Here is a 5,014-nt window from a genome sequence, read left to right as displayed (position 1 = left end):
CCTCGGGAGTGTTTCACGTCTTGGCAGCCTGGTTTTTATCCCGGGCTGGTATTTATTCGGTTTCCATGAAAAGGACAGCACAAAAGAGGGCTATAAAAGGCGGGTACATGTCACAAACTATTACCAGCAGTGATTTAATACCAAATGAAAACATAATGCGTAATAAAATGAAATTTATTCTTGTTCCACCTTCGTGTTGCCTGTCAAGCTGTTGTATCGTGCGCCGCAGGCACGTCGCTGGTGGCACCGCGTCTCTCCGGCACAGGATTGATGGATGGCGCAGATTTGCTGCGGATCAGCTGTCTGCCTATGACTGCATTCAGTGAATGCTGCAGAAGTGGGAAGATGATGGTAGAGAGCTCCAGAACAGGAAAAACAACAGGCTTCTGGGCAGGAGAGATGCAGCAGCAAGCATCAGGGCAGGTGATGGCCGCGTGGATCACAGTGCAGGACAGCCCTGATTCCTCTTCCCCAGCAAACACCGTGATTTGGAAGGTAACTTTGCATAGGGACTGGCACAGGGGTGTTCATGGACATACACAGTGTGTGCACCACCTATGCACAGGCACAGGGATGTGCACAGACACACACACACAGTGTGCATCAGGTTAATATAACTCAGTCTTGACCTAAGCTGTTCTTTCTTGTCACTGGTATATCAAACCCCGGTGCAAACTGAAGGTTTGGTTACAACTTGAGCCAGATCTGCATGTGGAGAAATTGATGTCCACCAAGAGAATTACCAAGTGCAGCAGAAGCCCAAGCCTGGGCATATGGGAGGGCAGTGACACCTGTGGACCAGGGGTTTGGAGAGAAGTTTGCGGGGACAAGCAGTGACTGCAGCGGATTCAGCCATCCAATCCAGTAGAGCGGTGCTTGCAGACACCACCAGATCCAAAGCCAGGACCCCCAAGTGAATTTTACTCTCATATAAACTTTCTTGGATCCTGTTGACCTGTCAGAGTCAGTGTATACTGGGTCAACAATTTTTTTTTTTTTTGTGGTTGCAGTAGTTATTATGATGTGGTCCCAAGCATTCTAATCAGGGGAGGTTTAGATTGGATATTAGGAAAAATTTCTTCACTGAGAGGGTGGTCAGGCATTGGAACAGGCTGCCCAGGGAGGTGGTGGAGTCGCCATCCCTGGAAGTGTTCAAAAAACGTGTGGATGTGGCGCTTCAGGACATGGTTTAGGGGACATGGTGGTTCTGGATTAATGGTTGGACTTGATGATCTTAAAGGTCCTTTCCAACCTAGTGATTCTGTGATTCTGTGATTCTGTGATTCCAAATCTGGATTTATCCAGCTGGTTGACAGTGGCTTAATCAGACTTGTAGTTCTTCCTCTTCAGCCTCAGTGAAATGCTCTTCTCAGTTCAGATCTCAGGATAGCCTTGCATTTGAGCAGTGTTCTGGAAGGACCATTCTGTCATCTCAGGTGTAGGTATTGGAGTTTATTTGCTTTTTGCAGGCCAGCATGGCAGGTGATTATATTATCAAGCACATAAATAGCTGGATTTGTGATAGCAGAGAGGATACTTGGTCTTGGCAAATGCAAAGGACATCATACAACATTTGGATGTGGTCCTAGGAAATATGGGGAAAGAAGGTCGTCCCAGAGGGCTGACCAAAGATCTCACCTTCACCAGGCAGCAAAATAGCAGATGAAGTTGCATAAAATGAATGTAACATGGTCCGTAAGGGAAACAATGATACTCACGTTCCATAGGCAGCCGTGGGCTCTGCGCAGGCTAATGCCACGCAGGAATAATCTATCTCAAACAGAATACGGTAGACCTGAAAAAAACCAAACCCAAAACTCAGAGAAGGGCAGCAAGGATGACCAGAGGTCCAGAGTGGTTTCTGCATGAAGAATAACTACATAGACTGGGACTCTTCAGCCTGGCAGGAACAACTGAGGTATACACAGGTGTGAGGGACAAGGAGAACAAGACCAGGGGCATCAAGTGAAATTAGTAGGAGGTAAAGTCATTAAAAGTGACGTGCTCCCTCACCTGGGCATGAAGCTGCTTCCACACATTGCTGTGGCTGCTCAATGTCAATAGGGGTTAAGAAACCCCGCAGGACATGTCTGTGGAAGGAAAATCTCTTGAGGTTTACTGTGGACAAAGACCTTTGGGTCAAGAAGTCTCTGAGCTACAAAAGAATATTCACTGTGCGCGTACCCAGATCTCACACCCTTTGCTGCGCCCTGGCTGCTGCCCAATGTGGGAGGCAGAATGCTAGGCTGGGAGGACCCAAGGTGGCATTCTGCTGCTCCCACCTCTTTCTCTGAAAGGAGGAGGACTTTCAGGTCCCACACCTTCAGGGAAACCTGAGTTCAAGTCCCAGCATATGAATTACACATTATTTTACCATCCTGAACCCTATTTTACCACCATGAACCCTATCTCTTGGGGTGTTGATCTGATAGAAAAGAGCTCAGACCATCTTGAGAAGGGTGTCCAGAACAGATGGGTCTCTGTGTCAAGCCTGGAACTGTGCTCGGTTTCAGACTCCCAAATACAGGAAAGACACTGGTATACTGGAGTGAGTCCAGTGAAGGCCACCGAGATGATAGGAGGAGAGTATGAGAGGAACTTGGTTTAAGTCTTTAGGGAAGGGCTAAATGGAGACCTCCTTGCTTTCTTCAACTGCCTCATGGAAGAGTGCAGACCAGACAGAGTCAACCACTTCCCAGAGGTGCAGAGTGATAGACTGAGAGGCAACAAATGCAAGTGGCAAGGAAGAAAGTTCTGATTAGATGTCAGGAAAAGAAATTGCCCTGTGAGGGGGATCAAACAGTACCACAAGGTCCCAGAGGGGTGGGCAATTCTCCATCCTGGGAGACAGTCAGCTGTGGATGGGACAAGGTGCCAAAGCAACTGATCGACATCCTGCTTGGAGTGGGAGGCTGGACCAGAGACCTCCAGAGGTCCCTTCCCACTCTAGTTATACCATGGTTCTGTGCCTCACCCCGGCAGCGCAGGGAAACCCGGACGGTGAGCACAGGTTTAGCTCAACTGTGGTGAGACAAAGCCTGCTGTGGTGTTTGATCCTCCCCCCAGACACTCAGTGGATGTATTTTTTTCTGCCCTTTCAGGCTCTGAATGGTTCTTGTGCCCATCGTCCCGCTGAGACAGAGCTTCCTCTTACAGCATCTGCTGTCCCGTCATTTTGTTCGCAGAGAGTGACAGTGCCCTCTGCTCCCGTCTCCATTTGGAAACGCTGTCTCTCACCACTTAGTTTTTGAAGCCTAAGCCAGTCAGCCACAAGGCTTCAATCCTTGTTAGCAAAGCTGCCTGCAAATCCGGTGCTGTCTCACAACGAGAGTCACATATGTGTTCTCACTCCTCTCACACAATATATCCTTCCCTTTCCCAGTCTGCACGCATACCCGTAGGTTCCTCCGTTTCTAAAATCACAAGCTTCTTCCTGCTCTCCAAAGTGATGTCAACAAGCTCTCACCCCTGGTTCTTCACCGAATATTCATGCAGACTGTGCCGGGGCAGAGCTCTTACAGAAGACAAGAACGACGGTCTTTTTGTCTAGGGATTTGACAGAGGATGCTCTCTCTGAAGCCCAGAGAAGCTGTCTATGGGGAACACAGCAACCTCCAGCTGTTTGAAGAGATGCTGCATCAACCAGAAGTGTCATCTTTAGCTCTGGAAAAGCGCTGGGCTTAATTTAATGATCATTTTTATTAGCTACCTGTGCTGCATTTATAATAACTACGTATCACAGGCATATCACGGAGCTACTGGCACATATTCAGCCAGAACCTTCATTTGCAATCCATTAATATGTCTGTTTTAAACCTGCAAGGGTGTATTTCCAAACAGTTGGAAAACCCTCCAGAAATTAAGAAAAAGAAGGGTCTGTGTGTTCTCAGACACAACTGGGGAGATGAGCACAAAGAAAGGTCCTATGAGTCTGTGCTAAGCATCACCTTCCCTATATCCAGGAAAGGAAAGGACCAGTCCCTGTAGGAGCAGGGATTTCTCTGGATCATATTGGACGGACAGGTTGTAGCACGTTTTCCTACCTTTGCAGGAGTGCAGCATGACTGTCCCATCATGCACAGAGGAAAGGACATGGAGGGAGAAAATCCTTCCCCCATCCACCAATTGTGTTGGGTTTAGCTTTTTCCTTCCATCTTCTTCCCTATCCCTTGTAAGAGAAAAGCAGCAGGAAGAGGTGCATCCCCCAGCCTTCTTTAGTCTCTGTGACCCTATGGCATGGCTCAGCACTGCCCCGGGTTCCCTAGTGAGCCCCGTGGAGGTGATCCACGACCGCTCTCAGCCGTGACTGCTTCCTTCTGCCATCCCAGAGACCTACCCGTGCCCTTCCATGCTGCCACTGAAGGCACTTAGGAGAGACATCTTTGATGGCCTCACTTTTCCTTGGTCAGCCCCCATCATAGCCACTGCTGCAGCCCCAGGGGAGAGAAATATCAGCAGAGGAGCAAGAGTCTCTCTCACAGCTTCTTCTCCAGATGGTCTGTGGTCCCCCTCATGCTGAAGTCCTGGTGCCCATCACTCCTGGCACCACAGGGACCTGCTGCCCAGGACCATTGGCTTGGGGAGAAGCCAGTCTGGTGGGAATTTGTCTGCCCTGGGGCTGGGAACCTGTCAGTGGGGCCCCCCAAGTCCTGAGCCCAGACCTGCTTCATCCCCACTGGCTTTGTGTCACTCTCCCTGCCTGGCCACTTCAAAGTTCTTTGGGAATGACAGCCAGTCACTCCCTGGTCACCCTTCATCCTCTCCATTCGCCATTTCCAGCTGCTTTCCATGCGGTCCTCCTGACTCTTGAAGGGTGACGAGTTTCGGTTTAACAAGTCTGCCCTTACTTGCTCTATCCTAGCTAATGAAAGTCACAGCACAGCGATAACGAGTCCTGACGCTGGCTGCCACGTCGTTTCCCCTGTGGGAGCAGGCCACCCCAGTTCTGGGACTTGCGCAACCTGCGGGCGCCTGGCCCGGCACCGCTTCCCCTGGGGCCCTCGTGATGCCGGGC

This window comes from Phaethon aethereus (assembly GCF_964289735.1).
Source record: "Phaethon aethereus genome assembly, chromosome: 12".
Taxonomy (NCBI): domain Eukaryota; kingdom Metazoa; phylum Chordata; class Aves; order Phaethontiformes; family Phaethontidae; genus Phaethon; species Phaethon aethereus.
The sequence above is the reverse complement of the archived record's forward strand: the minus strand, read 5'-3'. Positions refer to the sequence as shown.